We start from the raw sequence: 20,333 nt of genomic DNA, 5'->3' as shown, positions 1-20,333 counted from the left end.
CCTTTGAAAGTCACCGACTGTGACTTTAACAAAGGGGACCGGTTTTCTGTGGTGGAACTATCCCCCAGGCGAGGGTGGACACATGGACAACTCCCCACCAGTCAACCCCTTCCCTTTCCACTGCAAGAGCGATGGATCGATCTGCCTGATCGATCCTCTAAAACCCACTTTTTCTGTGGGCACAATAATGCTCATTCAGTGTCCAAAACATGTGTCTGAGGTCTATATCATCTGACCTCCTATTTATCTCACTGTGCTGGATACTAGCTGTCATTCAAATAACTCCTCCTTCCTCTCTGTCTGTAAGAAAATCACAAGCAGGCGAATGTCCTTGAGAGGTATCAACACGCCGCCAAAAATCATAACATCGAGTGTCCATCAAATAACACTGCTTTTGGTCACCATAGCAACTTACGAGCTGCTCGGTGCTGTCTCCAACTCAGCAGAAATCCAAAAGTTAGCCAGTTCTTCCTCGTGCCTTAAAGTGACAGTCCAACAGTTAGTCTTCGTCTCTCTCTCTCTCTTTCAAAACAAGATATCGATGTTAAATAACTCTCTCTCTCTTTTCAAAAGCACAGTTAATAGGGGTAAATGAGCACAGTTCATAAGGGTAATTCAGGATCCCGTCACACAGTCTTATCACAGTTGGAAAGAAGCTGTTTCCAAATCTGACCGTATGAGTCTTCAAGCTCCTGCGCCTTCTCCTGGTGAGAAGAGGGACGAAAAGTGTGTTGGCTGGGTGGGTCGTGTCCTTGATTATCCTGGCAGCACTGCTCCGACAGCGTGCAGTGTAAAGTGAGTCCAAGGACGGAAGATTGGTTTGTGTGATGTGCTGGACTGTGTTCACTATCTTCTGCAGCTTCTTACGGTCTTGGACAGGACAACTTCTGTATTAAGTATGCCTGCAAGAAAATGAGTTTCAGAGTTGCATATGGTGACATGTATGTTCGTTGATAATAAATTTACTTTGAACTTTGTACATTGAAACTTCAGTGAAATGTGGTTTCTGCATCAGAGCAAATCAGCGAAGATTATGCTAGGTAGCCTGCAACTGTCACCATGCCTCCAGAGCCAACATAGCATGCCCACAACTCACTAGCCCTAACCATACATCTTTGTGGTGTGTGGGAAGAAACTGGAGCACCTGGAGGAAACCCATGTGGTCACAGGGAGAGTGTATAAACACTTTACAGACAGCAGCAGGAATCAAATTCTGATCTCTCAGTCAGGGTGCTACAAAGTATTGCACTAATTATTATACTACTATGTCACCCATAAGTGTTTCTCTCAGTTAATTTTCTTTCTTTAGCTAAAAGGTTTTCACCAACTGTATTATAACAATGTCATACTAGCTGATTCAGTAACAGAAGTAGCACTGGTAATAGTTATGTATCTAGTTATGATGTTATTAAATCAGCTTGTATGGCATTGCTGTTGTACTACATAGCCTGTTTCAGTGAAAACTTTTCAGCTAATGCACTAGTGTGTCCACTTGTTGATAATTGTATTGCAGCTGCTAAATATGTAAATATTTATCTAATGGAAAGCCCAAGTTATTTCCTGTTGCTATTGACTTTGTCTTGCACAGCAGCATACTCCTGAATGAATCACAGATCTGATTTCTCTTGTGATATTTTGTTAAAAGTTTTCTGCAGTATTGCTAATGGGAATTATGGTTGGACTTTCTCATGAAGCTGTTTGGTTTTTAAGACTAAACCTATGTGTCGCCAGCAGATGGAGCTGCGTGAAAGTTGTCTACAATATTCTGTTTCCAAGTGGATTGGTTCCTGAGATAACCTTCAGATATGTTTTAGTTTATGTCTTGATAAGATATATTAATCTGACAAATTGATACTAAAAATTAAAGTACTACTGTTTTAGTAACAGATGTTTACCTTTCCTCCCAAATGATATTGTTTCAATGGAAATTAAGGAGGAATCTGGAATCTGGAAGCTGTCTGGAATCCCATCTATCACAAAGTAAGTAGGTCTCATTTCAACCACAAGATACTGCTGTACAGTTCCCCGGGGTAGAATCCTAGCTTTATCAATGGCCTTATCTCTCTCATAGGGTTAGAAGTAGGAATAAACTTTGATTTTATTCACAGTTTGAAAGCAAGATCTCTTAACAACCAAACATGGTTATGTGGCAAGTGTAACCTAACCATTATAAGTGCTAGGCAATAACCATTTCTTGCAAAAAAAGGAGTCTAACCATAATCCCTTGACTTTCAACACCAACGTTTTGAGAGTTGCCTTTGATTAGAAACACAATTGAACCAACTGCTTAACTGTTTACTGTGTCTAAGAAAACATCATGAATGGGGTATCCTTCACCAAGTAACACTTCTTGGCTCCTCAAAGCATCTACAAGGCACATCAGGACTGTAATTGAATAATCTTCACATCTGGCTGTTCCAATAAAGCGCAAGAAGCTCTACAGAAAAAAGTATCTAGCTTGATAAGCTCCCTACCTGTACACTGAAGCTCAAATGTACATCTACATCATGCTCCATGGAAAATTAATTAAAGTCTTCTCAACCGCACCTCTTAACTCCTTAAAGTGCACTGCATGAAAGGTAAAAGGCATGAGTTCCCTCTTCATTGACACTGAACTTAAATCCTGGAATTCCCTACCCAATGACATTGTGGAGTGTATTCACTAAAATGAATGTAGTAATTCAAAACAGAGATGACCTTCTTGAGTAATTAGCAATGGTGGCCTTGTCATCATTGTTAACATCCTGTAAATTACTTTTTAAAATCGGTGAGATTAATTTTTATTGGCAAATCAGGATCATTATGACTAAAATAACCACATATTTTGATTAGGCTTTCAGTTGATGGAAAAAATATTATATTGAATTTACATCTGTGGCAGCAATGTTTTATTTTCTTAGTGACAAAGTACACAGGTTATGATCAGCCTCTCTTGTTCTTCCACTCTATTAAGGGATTGATGGTAGTTTAATGGTTCCCTAATGTGACCTTGAATTAGTTCAGTCAGCAATAGCAATCAGAAAATCATTTGCTGTGATCACAGTTTTTGTTGGTTTACATTGTGTGACTTTTGGCAAAATCCTGAAATGTTTCAGAAGTCACCTTGGGTCATACTAATTGACTTTCATTATCCTGCCTTTATCACATTATGGTTTATTCCCACGTAACATGAGGGAAAGTCAGGCAAACCAGTGTTACATGGCACATTCAAATTCCACAGACTGTTTCATGGCAAAAGTAATCTTGGCTAAAGCCAGATAGGGATGCAAGTTGTATGTAATGCTTTGAGGTGACAGCAGAAAGCAAAATAGGTTCTGAAAAAGGGTCACAGACCTCAAACATTGACTTTCTCTTTCCACAGATGCTACCAAACTTGCTGAATTTTTGTTCTCCAAGAATGTTGTCATGTTTCAATGTTTAATGATATTGGATCAAGGCTTCATGTGTAATGATGTGTATTTATGCAACACCTCTTGTTAAAAGTTTTAAGACTTCTCACTGGCATTCCAATTAGACTTGGATTATCACAGAGTCAAAGAAGGAGACAGTTAAACACATGATGAAAGACTTGCAAACTGTATTAGAATTTTTAAATTATTTCCCAACAAATGAGTGTCAGCAGCAAATCCAGAATTTATTGCCCATCCCTAATTACCCTTGAAGATGGGGGGTGAGCCTCTGCTTTGAATAGCTGCAGTTCAGATGATGTTTCCACTGAAATTGAGCAGTGTGTTCCAGGTTCTATACACGGCTAGAGTAAATGAAGTTTATGTCACCAAACTTATGGTATGAAGGCTAAGACTCCTTGTTTTATTCCAACTATTCAAAACAAAACAAAATTTCATTAAGATCTGGCCCAGGTTTTTCTGTAACTTGTCATGTGTTAAGAGACCTTTTCAGGCTACTGAAACATAGTCTAAACTTGTGCAACTTTTTTAGCACGCCCAGGAGGAGAATCCACAGGGAGACAGCATTTCCATGAATGTACTGCCATTGATAGTGCCTTGTGATGGTGGATATCACTGGTTTGGGAGGTGCTGTTGGAGTAGCAGGGCAAGTGTCTGAAGTCCCAACAAACCACACCATTTAATATTGTATAAGGTGCAAGTCTAGCCATTGGAAAGTTTTCTTTTCCTTTGATGCCTACTGACTTCAGACTTACCAGGGTGTATTGCCTTCAGAATTTCGCTTTTTGGCGCAAAGGCTTTGTTAGGGTCTGGTGCTCAGCTGTTGTGGTGAAACCCAAACTGGGCATCAATAGGCATTTTATTGGTAAGCAAGTACCACTTTAATAGCAGTGTTGCTTCAGTTTCCATCACTTTGATGATTAAGAGGATCATCTGAAACTTCTTATTAAAAAAAAATAGAATGAAGTGAAATAAATGTGTTTAAAAATCAGTTTTGATGAAGGGTCACAGACCTGAAACAGGGGGAAATGAAGAAAAAAGCCTTGGCAGCCAAAGATGTTCCACATTGGATTAAGTTTAAGGATCTCACGTGGTCTGTACATACCGGCTGTGTGGTGAAAAAAGCACCACATCACCTCTTTCACCTCAGATGGTTGAAGAAGTTTGGCATGAGTCCCCAACTCCTAAGGACTTTCTACAGGGTCATAATTGAGAGCATCCTCACTGACTGCTTTACTGACTGGTATGGGAACTGTACTTCCCTGAATCACAGGACTCTGCAGAGAGTGGTGCGGACAGCCCAGCATGTCTGTAGATGTGAACTTCCCACTATTCAGGACATTTACAGTGACAGGTGTGTAAAAAGGGCCCAAGGGATCATTGGGGACCCAAATCACCCCAACCACAAAGTGTTTCAGCTGCTACCATCCAGGAAACAGTATCCCAGCATTAAAGACAGGGCCAATAGTAGGCTCCGGCACAGCTTCTTCCACCAGACCATCAGGCTGATTAATTCACACTGATACAATTGTAATTCTATGCTATATTGATTGTCCTGCTACTTATTCCAAATTACCATAAATTGCACATTGGACATTTAGATGGAGAAATAAAGTAAAGATTTTTACTCATGTATGTGAAGGATGTAAGTAATGAAGTCAATTCAATTGAATTCAAGTTTATGCAAGATGTTAGAGAAGGAATAAAAGCTTTTATAAAGTTGGAGGGAACTCCATAGACATTGAAGGATATGAACATGTGGGTTCCAGCCAATCCAAGTACATATGAAGAGGGTTTCCACCTTGACCACCCTTCTTGGCAGTGAGTTCCCGTACTCTCTGCAAATGTTTTCCCCTCCCCCCCCATTCTCTTCAATTCAGCCGATTGCCTCGCCAAATTTGAACGGATGGATGATATTGGCATAATCAAGATTACAATGTGATCTGAGTAGTGTGATCTCATCATGGTAGCTGTGTTTATACGGCAGTTAATGGTGTGATTCTCATAGCTACTGTAGTAGTTTCAGCTATATCAGTTATTACTGCCAGCTCCCATTGCATTCTGTCCTCCCAAAGAAAAAGTTGTGTTTGTTACTTGCTTCTGTGTTACAGAAGGTAAAAATTAAATGTTCTGAAATTCCAAGGAAACTATACTCTTCGAGACCTCATTGATGTTAAGCTTTGAAAGCTGTTAAGTTCAAACTATGGGAGTATCTCCTCTTGGGCTTTTAAAGACTTCAGTTCTACTTGTCACCATTGTTATATTGTAGTTTTACCACTTCTCTGAAATAAAAAGGACCGTGTTTTATTTTAAAAAAAAGGAGAAAAACTGAAATAACTTTGAAGCAACATTTTAATAATGTACTCTATTTAACACTTTAGTATTAGCTCTGTAAGGTAGAGTGGACTGAATTGATTTTAATTACTCCATCAAATAAATTTTTGGAATCATTAATTAGGTATTATTTGATGTGATAAAATACAACTCTCACTTTATCTCCAGCTGCAAGAATTTATCCAATTGGTTTCCAGTTTAAAAAAAGAGTGGAAATTGGTAAAAATTCTCAGTTCCTTGCATTGTATTGTGGCTCTGAAATAAAATATGGATTTTGAAAATGTATTCTTGGAAATCTGGAATAATTTATTTTTAGAACAGAAGGGCTAATTGGAATTTCGCCTCTCTTCAAAACATTTCTGGAAAGCAATTGATATTTGTTGATTTCCTTTTATATTGCGTAGTGTTAGTGCCAGATTTGACAGTGACCAGTTGTGTGAATTGCATGGCAATAGTGAGTTAATTAATTAATTGCACTCAACTAATTATAAATAAGGAAATAAAGCCTAGGGAAATGCTTTTAGAGAAGCTTATAATGCTAAATTTTTGTATTTTTGTATATACTAACTACACAAGTATGGAGGGGAGTAAATGCATTGTGCTTTGGATTAACTACTTGTTAGTGCTCCTTGACTCTCAAATGCTTCCTCCCACATTCTGAAATTCTTTTGGACTCATGGGTATAGGAGCCTGTCGTGAAACATGACCACACACCATGCTCCGTGTAACTGCAGATTTCATCAGCTTCATCTGGCAGGAAATGTCCTCTCCTATTGGAAAATTACAAGTCTGAAGTACATGAACTTATCCAAAGGGACCAAATGTTGATACATGCTTTGAAGAGGGGAACTTGTGGAGCATTTGTTCCTCCTTTCAAGTATGTGTGAGATGCTTGTACAGTACTTGTAATAGTAAATAATTCCTTGGACAGACTTCTTTCTTAAAATATGAATTTCATAATTCAAAAACTGCAGTCATAATGATCCAAGATTACTAAAACACAACATCAAAAATACAACTAGTGAACTATGTAAATACTCTTTAGTCAGTTCTCATAATCTCTATTTTTTTCAAACCAGTTCTGCAGAGCACCTGCAAAAATGTGTGGTTGACTGGCATGGCAACATGGTGATTGCTTTACAGCCTTGTGCTTCCTTAATAGTCTTCAAGGTCATGCAGATTTGCAATAAAATCAATTATAGTACCTTAATAGGATGTGTTAGAACAGATTTTTTTCAAATGTTTTAAAATTTGTTAATAAAATAAGTTTGACTTCTACAATAATGTATCATTGTTGTAATAGACTTGTAAATTTGGCCTTTGCTTTTTGGTTTATATAAATATTTAAAATACATATTGCCTTTGAATCCCTTTGTGTTGAGAGGCTTCTTTCTGTATTTGTCACAAAAGCATTGCCAACTATGTCTGCAATTTTTCTGCTTTGACCTTGATGGCTTGACCTCCTTTTCAGTTCAAATGGCTAATAAAATATGGTCTTCCTAAGTCCTGGAGCTGCACAATGTCAATAGCGACTAATGAAATAAAGTTTAACAGATCCTGGAAAGTACTGGAACTGTTACTGAGTAATTCTGTTTGGATTTTGAAACACTAAACAGAACTTGCAACTTCTGATATTTTTCTGCAGTCACATTTTTCAGATGTATGACCTGATGTATTCTACACTTTTTCTGTAAACTTCAAATAATGATGTGCATTCTGGCTTTGAAACAGTAAAAACAATTATGCAGATTGCCCGTATTTGACTGATAGTGTTGTAATTAAAGAATAACCAAATTTATTCCTAATTTATTTTTACTTTCCTATATTTGCACAGTGCAATTAATTTACATTAGGTGACTAGCTTAAAGTTGTGGTGCCTTGGAAAATTATTTGGTTTATCTTTTTTGGTAAGCAATGACACACAGTTTTACCATTTTGTACTTAATCGATTTTAATGACTTTTTCCCGTTCACTTACATAACTGTAAAGGTTTAACAATCAGCAACTGAAAAGGTAGAGTTCTTGTTTGATTTCAAAGTTTAGGTCATTATCTGGATAATGATTGGCATCATTAACATAATTTTTGAGATGTTACGTTTTGTAAATGGTGTTATAAATAGGGATGCAACTGTTTTCATATCTTAGTTTAATGTGCAACCTTGAATTGTACTTTTAATATTGAAAGTACTTAACCTTTTTAAATTTTGAGAAAATTGTCATTTTCAATATAAGCTATATTCATGTAAATTAGCTTTTCATTCAGAAAAATATATCTTTGACTGCTACTTCAAAGTGAACTTGTAATGAAGCATCCTTTCAACCATTCTCTGTAATAATAATTTTTAAATACTGTCATGCAACACTTTGGTAATGAATCAAGAGATGGACTGTATTCTTTTGAGAAATGATTTCTGATTGCATAAATTTTGTTTGAAGTATGTTGGATATGACAACCGATATCAGAATGAATTTGTGAAGGTAAATCAAATATTTTTATTACAGAGTAGGTTTTTAAGAAGTAAGTCAAATGGCATACAGGATGGTGTTTTCCTTCCTTAAGTTAGGGATCATAAGTTTCAAATGAAGGATTGGTGAGATGAGAGTAAATGTCTTAATCCAGAAGGCAGTGAATCCTTAGAATTCTGTCAAAGGGTGCTGTGAAAATGCCATTGCTCAGTACATTTAACACAGAGACTAATGGATTTCTGGAAATCAGAAGTATCATGCAATAAGGGATTAGTGCAGGAAAGTGATGCAGGGGTAAAGATCAATTACAAACTGATTGAATGTTGGAGGGCAAAAGTGGCCTGTTCCTGCTTCTATTTCTCATGCTTTTAAAGGATGCAATATCTGGGAGTGATGTTTGTAATATATACTGTGTTGGTCTCCTAATCTTTAAAAACAAAGAATTACTTACCTTAGAGGTTGTGCAGCAGAAACTAAACACATTATTCTCTGGGATGAAAATCAAAAAGAAAAAAAAATCCTTAAAAAGTCTTTTTTAAAAAAATGTGGTGAACACCTAGTAGGCCAGTTAGCATCTGTAGAAAGTAAAACAGTGTTGGAGACCCTTCATCAGAACCGGAAAAAATACATTTTTAAAAAAATGTGATTTTTAATCTTTTCTAGTTCTGATGAAGGAGCTCGGGCCTTAACTTTCTTACTCTTTCCACAGAATAGATGCTGCTTGACATGTGTTAATAGCATTTTCTGTTTTGGTTCCTACGATGACTGATTACCTGCACTTGGAGAGACTGAGGAGTCTAGGCATGCATTCTGTAGACTATCAGAATGAGAGGTAATCTCAGTGAAACTTACAAATTTCATTTAGCCCAATATCTGCTTTCCATAGGGATGGATCCCCCTGTGATTCCCTTGTCTACTCCAGGGGTCCCCAACCTTTTTTGCACCGCGAACCGGGTTAATATTAACAATATTCTCGCAGACCGGCAGACTGCGGGGCGGGGGGGGGGGTGTTCAAGTAGGGTTAAACTCACCTTAACATGTTTTTCTACAGTTAGGGTTGCCAATTTTCTCACTCCCAAATAAGGGACAAAAGTAGCAGTCAAATCCCAGGATACTTTATCCCTGGAAAGACTACCATGCGCGGGCACCTGTGTGCGCATGTGTGTAGCGCCGATTTTTCCCCACAAATCGGTTTTGCCTCCACCTTCCGGACTACACTGTACATACATTACTTCTACTTTATATAGGCTGTGTATTTATCATATTATTCCTGCTTTTACTATATGTTAGTGTTATTTATTTTCGGTTTTATGTGTTATTTGGTATGATTTGTTAGATCATTTTTTGGGTCTGGGAATGCTCAAAAATTTTTCCCATATAAATTAATGGTAATTACTTCACTTCACGCCATTTTGGCACGAAAGGTTTCATAGGAATGCTCTACCTTAGCGGGGTAAATACAGGACAAGGACGGTCCCGTATGGGACTAACCAATTTAGCCCAATATATGGGATGTCCCGGCAAATACGGGACAGTGGGCAACCCAATGTTCAAGTTCAACATTCCGTGACAGGGAATGGTGAAGGGTGCAGCTGACTCATATCGTTTCCTCACGACCCGGTAGCACACGCTTTACGGCCCGGTACTGGTCCGCGGCCCGGTGGTTGGGGATCGCTGGTCTATTCATTCCTCCCCACTAATCTCCCTCCTGGCATGTATTCCTGCAATCAGCACAAGTGCTACACATGCTCATTCACCTCCATTCAGGGCCCCAAACAGTCCTTCCAGGTGAGGCAACACTTCATCTGCCAATCTGCTGGGGTTGTCTATTGTATCTGGCGCTCCTGATGTGGCCTGCACTACATGGATGACACCTGACATAAACTGGGGGACCGCTTTGTCGAGGACCTCCACCCCAACCGCCAAGAACAAAATTTCCCAGTGGCTAATTATTTTAATTCCTATTGCCATTCCCATTCTAACATGTTGGTCCATAGCCTTCTCTTTTGCTGCAATGAAGCCACTATCAGGGTGGAGGATCAACATCGTGTATTCCTTGGAGGGAGTGTTATGAACACTGATGACATGAAAACTGATTTCTTCTGGTAATTTTTTCTGTTTTTCTCTCTTTTTATTTTTTTCCCTCCCCCTCCCTCCTCTTCTATTCTCCACTCTGGCCCCTCATCTTGTCCACTCTCCTCTCTTATCATATTCCTTCTTCTCCAGCCCTTTACCTTTCCCACCCACCTGATTTAAGCTATCACCTTCTAGCTTGTCCTCCTTCCCCTCCACCCCACCTTTTTACTCTAGTGTCTTCCTTCCCCCTTCCTTACCAGTCCTGGTGAAGGGGACCGGCCTGAAATGTTGACTGTTTGTTTATTTTCATAGATGCTGCCTGACCTACTGAGTTCCTCCAGCATTTGTATTTGTTGCTCTGGATTTTCAACATCTGCAGAGTCTCCTGTGTTTAAAATTTCATATAAGCTTGATAATGTTGATGCAGGGAGTATGGTTTTGGGGGATGTTAAGTTCCAGGGGTCACTACTTCAGAATGAGGTGTGGATCATTTAGAACTGAGTCGGGTAAAAACTGGTAGATCTTTCTAAATCTCTACCTAAGAGGATTGTAGAGAGTCTGTTATTGAGTTCATTCAAAACAGAGGTTAATAGATTTCAGGATATTAAGTGAGGTAAGGGAAATGGAAACGGTGCTGGAAAATGGATGAGGTACAAGACCAGCCATATTACAGATGGATTTGAAACATTTTTAAAGTGCTGGGTTGGTGCTTCTAATTATTGCATTTGTTCTTGTCTTATAGCAATAGTCAGATAGTTGAAAAGAAGCTGTTATTCAGATACAATTTTCTTGTCAAAAGATTTTTCTATAGGCTGGGTTAATTTCTAAAGACTAACCAGTTACTGAAGAGAGGTGCTGATTGCATGTCAGTTTCATGTTGCAGAATAAATGATTTTATGATCTATTTGAAGTTACTAAACATTTTAAAGCATTTGTTGCATCCAGTGCACTGGGACTTCATGTCTTATGTTCGTAAGTTCCACTAAAACTAATACGAGAGCAGCCTCTCGCTGGAAATCCCCAACACTTAACATACTTAAAGAATACTTTCACAAAATTTATTAATGTTGTACACTGAAGTATCATTGTTTATAGCTTTATAAAATGTATCTTGAAAAACATAATGTATAATTCCTAAGGATCCTCTTGCTAGACACATGCTATTATTGGTCTTATAGGTATTATTCACAGTTTCTATGCTATTATTTAAGTTTTGCTCTGAAAAGGTAGTAATTTAGTGAATTAGGAACTGCAGTTTTTTTATAAATCAATATAATTTCATCTAATGATGACATCTCCAAAGAAATTCCGAAGACATACTTACTGGGTAGGTTAATTGGTCGTAGTAAATTTTTCTGTGATTAGGTTAGGATTAAATTGGGATTACTGGGTGCTGTGCCTCAAAAGGACGTCAATTTTATCACTTTTCCTACCATCTTCCAGCCATCACTTCTCTACCTTTCCTAGATCTCTTGTCTCCATCTCTATTATCAACTGATATTTTCTCTAAATCTCACAACTGCCACAGCTACATCAACTACACATCCTCCCACCCTGTCTTTGTCAGGATACCATTCCTTTCTCCCAGTTTCTTTGTCTCCACTACATTTGTTCTCAAAATGATACTTCCAATTCCAAAACTTCTGAAATGTCCTCCTTTATCAAAAAACATGGCCACCCTCTACCATTCTTGATGTGGCCCTCAGTCACATTCCCTTAATTTCCTGCATGTCTTTGCAACATTTGTCCTTGCACAACCATCATTAGCAGAGACTTATTCGCTTCTTCCAGGTGAAGCAGAGATTCACGTGCACCTTCAAAACTCAATTTATTGGATGTTGGTGCTCTTAACGTGGCCTCCTTTACATTGGTGAGACCAAGTATAGACTTAAGTATATTGGTGAGACCAAGTGTAGACCTTGTTCCATCTGTATATCAGCCACATGTCTATCCATCTGGATTGAATCTTCCTTGGCCTACCTTTCCTATCACCACTCCCCGTCTCATTTCATCTGCCCATCATCCTTCCCTTATCTGATTCCACATCACCAACTAACCTCTGTGTCTACCTTCCCTTTCCCTGCCCCTAACAACTGGCTCCATCTATCCAGTTTTTTCCTATATCTGCTCCCACCTAATATCTATTAGGCCCTGTCTTAAAACTCCCCCTTTCCCTCCTCCACCTGCCTCCATTTGCCATCAACCCCACTTCACCTGATTCCATTTACTACCTGCTAGCCTCTGTCTCAAAACTTACTCACTTCTTTATACTGTCCATTTCCCTCAAACCCTCAGTACTGATGCAGAATCTTGAGGTAAAACGTCAATTATGACTTTACATTCACAGATGCTGCTTGACCTACTGAGTTCTTGCAATAACCTGCTTTTTGTAGCTGGTGGCTCTTACAGAGAATACAGTGTGGAATCAACCTTTGACAATACTATAATCAAAAGCTTTTGTTGTAGACAAAGCATAGTGAAAATTTTATATTTTAGTTTTATTTTTAAATTCCATGATGATTTATTAAATTGAGTAGAACTGAACTACCTGTGGAGGCATTCAATAACAGGGCCCTGTTTAAATGTACTTTCTGCATAAGTAAAATTAATTTTTATTGATGTCTCATACTGTAGAGTTATTAAACATTTTCAGTATCATTCTTGTTTCATAGAGAATATATTTGTCTTATTTTATGCAACCTGCTACAGCAGTTATTTAAGTGTCCTTTATCAGCTAAAACTATAAACAAAGGTAACATCAATGGGTTAGAATATTAATGTTGTTTTGTGGTTTCAATTCAGAATCAGTAGATTATATTGTGATGAATTGCTGAATGGTTCATTTCCTCAAACAATTTCTCACTAAGCTTGTCTGACAGCTTCTATATTGCTGCTCCCAGTAATTTGTAGTATAATAATGGCTGCTGTGAGATATCTCTGTATCACTCCTATGACCTTTAATAAGGATTACCACCCTCTGTAGGTGATAAAATGTAATTACAAACAGGCAATGTCCCAAAGAGAAATCATTAACAGCTGCAGCCAGTTCATCACTTTCCTAACCACTGCAGTTAAAAATGATAAATACAAAGATGCAGACAAGCTATCAAAAACATCTAACGTCTGAATTTTTAATTGTACAGTATGAATCCATTTTAATGATTAAAATAACAATAATTATATTGCTCTGATGCACTTTAATTGGTCTTTGTCCATCCTTGGGAGATCATTAATTCATGTTTTAAGGTTTATTGATAGTATTACTTAATGAATCCAAATATTATTATATTTGATCTAGATGTTGTAGCAATTTGTGTCCTTAGCAGCAGATATCTAAAAGAGCAGCTGTTGCATTTTCAAATCTTGTCTTCCTCGGGGAAAACATGTTTGCAGTTGTCATGAGTATACAGCAAATGGCTGGTGCAATAAAGCGCAAGCTAAAGCTTTTGAATCTTTAAAACTATATGAATTTTATTGCTCATGATAAGTGCTTTGATCTCTGTTCTGTACTTAAGCCTATAATTATGTAGTCTAATTGCTAAGTGTATTTTTCACTATAAATCCTTCTTGTGATTTGTAACTGAGTTCAATAGCAGGTCTGTCCTTTTAATTAGATTGAATTATTAGCTTTAAGGTGATTCTGCAATTACCATCCTGTAATCCTATTATCATTGTAGATTTCAACAATATCATTCAATCCTCCTGACTCCCAAAAACTGCAAATGAAGGGTAAAATGAATAATAATCATGTGCCATCTTTTTCACACAGGAAATAATATATCCAGTGCTACTGAACTTCATTCCCACCCCTAGAACACTTATGATGGAATCACTTCTAGCAGATGAAGTCTGGGTTTTGTTCAATCCTATTCTCTAAACTAAAAATTACAGAAGTGGGCCATATGAAGAATTTTACATTTTTATACGTTGGGAGATTCCCTAATTTTTCTTGTTCCTGAAATGTTTAAGTTATTTTTATTGGTGTAGATCTACTGCTTAAATTAATAAATATGCAGGACTCATTTCAAAAAACTTTATAAGCTTTTTGAGGTTTTGAATAAAGTTCATCCATATTTATAAAGCACGGGTTATGAATTTCAGAAAGATTAGAGGAGGACATTCCCACAGAGAAGTATGAATCTGATCTTTGCTTTATGGCTTAGTTAATCAATGGTGGAAAGACACCAGTGCACTCTTGTACATTTGAAGATGTTTGTTGCATTATGCATTACATAATTCAATTTCTCCTTTCCAACATGTGGTAATTCATTCTATGGTCTGGTTTCAGTGATATAAATAGCCATAGTTGACTATGTGACTATGTTTTGGTGTGAATTTGGAACAAGTTAGTGTTAGAGGAAGGTCTATAAATGTTTCCAGGCAGCTGTGTGTGAATAGAGGGCACTATAGGCAAAGGTGACCATCTTATTTGACATTGATAAAGTTACTGTTTAAGAGATGCTGTCAATGGTATCTTGTCTTTTTTTCTTCCCCCTCCACCACCCTGTCCCCTCATACTTCATTTTCTAACCTTAAAGTTCAAAATAAATGTATTACCAAAGTACACACGTTACCATATACAACCGAGAGATTAATTTTCTTGTAGGCATTCGTAGTAAATAGAAAGAAACACAAAAGAGTTAATGAAAAACTGTACCTGACGGAGACCTACCAATCCTCATAGAGGGATCAGAAGTGTAGAGAATGAGCAGTTTCAAGTTTCTGGGTGTCAAGATCTCTGAGGACCTAACCTGGTCCCGACATATCGATGCAGCTGCAAGGAAGGCAAGACAGCAGCTATACTTCATTTGGTGTTTGAAAAGATATGGTATGTCAACAAAAACACTCAAAATCTTGTATAGATGTACCGTGGAGAGCATTCTGACAGGCTACATCACTGTCTGGTATTAGGGTGGGGGAGGGGGATGCAGTGCCAACTGCACAGGACCAAAAGAGGCTGCAGTGGGTTGTAATTTTAGTCGGCTCCATCTTGGATACTAGCTTACACACCAACCAGGACATCTTCAAGGAATGGTGTTTCAGAAAGGTAGCGTCCATTATTAATGACCCCCAGCACCCAGGGCCTGCCTTTTTCTCACTGTTACCATCAGGTAGGAGGTACAGAAGCCTGGAGGCACACACTTAGTGATTCAGGAACAGCTTCTTTTCCTCTGCCATCTCATTCCTAAATGAACATTGATCCTGTGAACACTACATCACTTTTTAAATGTATATTACTTATGTTTTTGCATGATTTTTAATCTATTCATTATACATATACTGTAATTTATTTATTATTCTTTTTCTATATTATGTATTGCATTGAACTGCTGCTGCTGCTAAGTTAGCAAATTGCAGGACACATGCCAGTGATAATAACACAAACAACAGGAATTCTGCAGATGCTGAAAATTCAAGCAACACACATCAAAGTTGCTGGTGAACGCAGCAGGCCAGGCAGCATCTCTAGGAAGAGGTGCAGTCGACGTTTCAGGCCGAGACCCTTCGGACCTGACGAAGGGTCTCGGCCTGAAACGTCGACTGCACCTCTTCCTAGAGATGCTGCCTGGCCTGCTGCGTTCACCAGCAACTTTTATGTGTGTTCCAGTGATAACCTGATTCTGATTCTAACAAACAGACAACCAACATGCAAAAACCAAACTATGCAAATACAAAAAGAAATGAATAATAAGAAATTAAATAAACATTAAATATCAAGAACATGGGTGGTAGAGTCCTTAAAAATAAGTCCATAGGTTGTGAATTAGTTCAGTGTTGGGGTGAGTGAAGTTAATTCCCTTTGGTTCCAGAGCCTAATGGTTGAGGGGTAATATTGCTCCTGAATCTGGTGGTATGGGATTTGGGGGTTTCTGTATCTCCTTCCTAATGGCAACAGAAAGAAGAGAGCATGGCCTGGATGGTGGGGGTCCTTGATGACAGTAGTTGATTTCCTATGACAGCACTCCTTGCAGATGTGCTCAGTGGTGGGCAAGGCTTTACTTGTGATGGAACAGTTTTTTCTGTTCAAGGACACTGATGTTCCCATACCAGGATGTGATGCAACCAGTCAGTATGCTTTCCACTGCACATCTTTTGAAGTGTGTCAGAGTTTTATATGACATGCCAAACATGAGCAAATTTCTAAGTAGAGTTGATGCTGTGCCTTCTTTGTAATGGTGCTTACATGCTTGGACACAGGACATAGAAACATAGAAAATAGGTGCAGGAGTAGGCCATTCAGCCCTTCGAGCTTGCACCACCATTCAGTATGATCATGGCTGATCATCCAACTCAGAACCCTGTACCTTGCCCTCTCTCCATACCCCCTGATCCCTTTAGCTACAAGAGCCATATCTAACTCCCTCTTAACTATAGCCAATGAACTGGCCTCAACTGTTTCTTGTGGCAGAGAATTCCACAGATTCACTACTCTCTGTATGAAGAAGTTTTTCCTAATCTCGGTCCTAAAAGGCTTCCCCTTTATCCTCAAACTGTGACCCCTCTTTCTGGACTTCCCCAACATCGGGAGCAATCTTCCTTCATCCAGCCTGTCCAATCCCTTTAGAATTTTATACGTTTCAATCAGATCCCCCCTCAATCTTCTAAATTCCAGAGAGTGTAAGCCTAGTCGATCCAGTCTTTCATCATATGAAATTTCTGCCATCCCAGGAATCAATCTAGTGAACCTTCTTTGTACTCCCTCTATGGCAAGAATGTCTTTCCTCAGATTAGAGAACCAAAACTGCACACAATACTCCAGGTGTGGTCTCACCAAGGCCTTGTACAACTGCAGTAGTACCTCCCTACTCAAATCCTCTTGGTATGAATGCCAGCATACCATTTGCCTTTTTCACCGCCTGCTGTACCTGCATGCCCACTTTCAATGACTGGTGTACAATGACACCCAGGTCTCTTTGCACCTCCCCTTTTCCTAATCGGCCACCATTCAGATAATAATCTGTTTTCCTGTCCTTGCCACCAAAATAGATAACCTCACATTTATCCACATTAAATTGTATCTGCCATGAATTTGCCCACTCACCTAACCTATCCAAGTCACCCTGCATCCTCTTAGCATCCTCCTCACTGCTGCCCAGCTTCGTGTCATCTGCAAACTTGGAGATGCTGCATTTAATTGCCTCGTCTAAGTCATTAATATATATTGTAAACGAATGTTGAAAGGCATGAACAGAGTGGATGTGACAAAGTTGTTTCCCATGATGTGGGAGTCCAGTACGAGAGGGCATGACTTAAGGATTGAAGGGCGCCCATTCAGAACAGAAATGCAAAGAAATTTTTTTAGTCAGAGGGTGGTGAATCTATGGAATTTGTTGCCATGGGCAGCAGTGGAGGCCAAGTCATTGGGTGTATTTAAGGCAGAGGTTGATAGGTATCTGAGTAGCCAGGGCATCAAAGGTTATGGTGAGAAGGCGGAGGAGTGGGACTAAATGGGAGAATGGATCAGCTCATGATAAAATGGCAGAGCAGACTCGATGGGCCGAATGGCCAACTTCTGCTCCTTTGTCTTATGGTAAATAACTGGGGTCCCAGCACTGAGCCTTGCAGTACCCCACTAGTCACTGCCTGCCATTCTGAAAAGGTCCCATTTATTCCCACTCTTTGCTTCCTGTCTGCCAACCAATTCTCTATCCACATCAATACCATACTCCCAATACCGTGTGCTTTAAGTTTGCACACTAATCTCCTGTGTGGGACCTTGTCAAAAGCGTTTTGAAAATCCAAATCCACTGGTTCTCCCCTATCCACTCTACTAGTTACATCCTCAAAAAATTCTATGAGATTCGTCAGACATGATTTTCCTCTCACAAATCCATGCTGACTTTGTCCGAAGATTTCACCGCTTTCCAAATGTGCTGTTATCGCATCTTTGATAACTGACTCTAGCATTTTCCCCACCACCGATGTCAGGCTTTCCAGTCTATAATTCCCCAGTTTCTCTCTCCCTCCTTTTTTAAAAAGCAGGGTTACATTAGCCACCCTCCAATCCTCAGGAACTAATCCAGAACCTAAGGAGTTTTGAAAAATTATCAATAATGCATCCATTATTTTTTGGGCTACTTCCTTGAGTACTCTGGGATGCAGACCATCTGGCCCTGGGGATTTATCTGCCTTTAATCCCTTCAATTTACCTAACACCACTTCCCTACTAACATGTATTTCCCTCAGTTCCTCCATCTCACTAGACCCTTGGTCCCCTACTATCTCCGGAAGATTATTTATGTCCTCCTTGGTGAAGACAAAACCAAAGTAGTTATTCAATTGGTCTGCCATGTCCTTGTTCCCCATGATCAATTCACCTGTTTCTGACTGTAAGGGACCTACATTTGTCTTAACCAATCTTTTTCTTTTCACATATCTATAAAAGCTTTTACAGTACATTTTTATATTCCCTGCCAGGGCAGATCATCATCATAGCTTGTCACACCAGACAGCCAACCACTCTAGTGTTGTTTGGTTGATGTTGAGCAGGTCAGTGTCAGCTAAATGAGGTGAGAGTGGGAAGATGCGCAGAATGTGTTCAATGTTCTGCACCCTTTCGCCACACTCACTGGATTCGCTGGTCTTTAAACCCCACTTCACTATATTGTCTCCCGTCCTACAAACTCCCGGTCTCGCTCTGTTGAGAGTGCACCACTTCCGTCTGTCAAGCAGTGCCCCGTCTGGCAACGTTTCTGTGGGGTCTTGCACTATATTGTTTGATGGGGTTCTGGCTTCTGTTTGCTGCCAGAGGCCAATCCTGTATGTTTGGGGGGATGTTCCATGTGGTAGTTCCTCCACTGTAGCAAAGCTTTTCCTCAATTTTAGGTGGTTGGAAATTGGCACATGATGATGTATTGGGTGCTGTGGATCCGAGTTCTGTTTACCTTTTTCAATTTTTGTTGTAGTGTGTCTTCGGATCTCTGGGGAGCAATGCCTGCAAGTTTGTAAGTGATGTTAGTGGGTGTGGGGCGCAGTGTGCCTGTGATTATTCAGCAGGCTTCGTTAAGCAACGGGTCCATTTTCTTTGCATGGGCTGGTCTGCCCCATACAGGTGCACAGTATTCTGCAGGTGCATAGTAGAGTGTTAGGGCAGTTGATCTAAGTGTGTGAGCAGTAGCTCCCCATTTTGTGCCTGCTAATTTTTTTCAAGAGAGAATTGCGAGATCCAACTTTCCCTCTGAGTTTTTGGATGTGGGTGGCAAATGAGAGTGTCCTATCCAGTGTCAGTGACAGGGCAGATCATCTGAAATGATAACACAGGAATTTAAAGTTGCTGACTCTCTCCACCTCTGATCTCCTGAAGAGGGCTGACTCATGGACCTCTGGCAGTCAATAATCAGCTCCTTGGTTTTGCTGATATTGAGTGAGAGGTTACTCTTGTGGCACCATTTGGGCAAATTCTCAATCACCCTCCTATGTGCTGATTCATCACCACCTTTGTTTTGACCCACAACAGTGTTGTCATCAGCAAACTTAAATAAGTTTGCCTCAAGTGTAAAGCATGTAGGTTTCTGGTTCTGCAGCACAGAAGGGAAGAATGGAGAAGAGGAATGTAGTAATGATAGGGGATTCCATAATTAGAGGAGCCAACGGCAGATTCTGTAAACATGAAAGAGACACCCGGATGATTTATTGCTTCCCAGGTGTCAGGGTCAGGGATATCTTGAACCGAGTCCACAACATTCTAAAGCGGGAGGGTGAGCAGCTGGAAGTTATAGTACATCTTGGTACCAACAACATAGGTAGGAAATGGGAGGAGATCCTGGAGAGAGAGTGTGAGAGAGAGAGAGAGAGAGAGAAAAAAAAAGGTGTTGGGTAGAAAGCTGAAAAAGCAGGACATCCAGGGTAGTAATCTCTGGTTTGCTGTCTGTACCATGTGAGGGTAAGAATAGGATGATATGACAATTGAGTGTGTGATTAAGGAATTGAAGAGTGCAGGGTTTTGGATTTCTGGATGATTGGGATCTCTTCTGGGGAAAGTATGATGTATACAAAAGGATAGATTGCCACTGAACTTGAGGGGGACCAATATCCTTGCGGGCAGGTTTG

General features: G+C 39.4%; 1 protein-coding gene across 4 annotated transcripts in view; it reads left to right on the top strand.

The window, feature by feature from the left end:
* LOC134348567 (juxtaposed with another zinc finger protein 1-like) overlaps positions 1-20,333 on the top strand; it is a 449,355-nt gene that overhangs the window by 59,943 nt on the left and 369,079 nt on the right. The gene's annotated exons all lie outside the window — the stretch shown is intronic.

The sequence above is a fragment of the Mobula hypostoma genome, chromosome 6 (genome assembly GCF_963921235.1).
Source record: "Mobula hypostoma chromosome 6, sMobHyp1.1, whole genome shotgun sequence".
NCBI classification, from domain to species: Eukaryota; Metazoa; Chordata; class Chondrichthyes; order Myliobatiformes; family Myliobatidae; genus Mobula; species Mobula hypostoma.
Note: the sequence above shows the minus strand (reverse complement) of the source record. Positions and strands in the feature narration are given on the sequence as shown.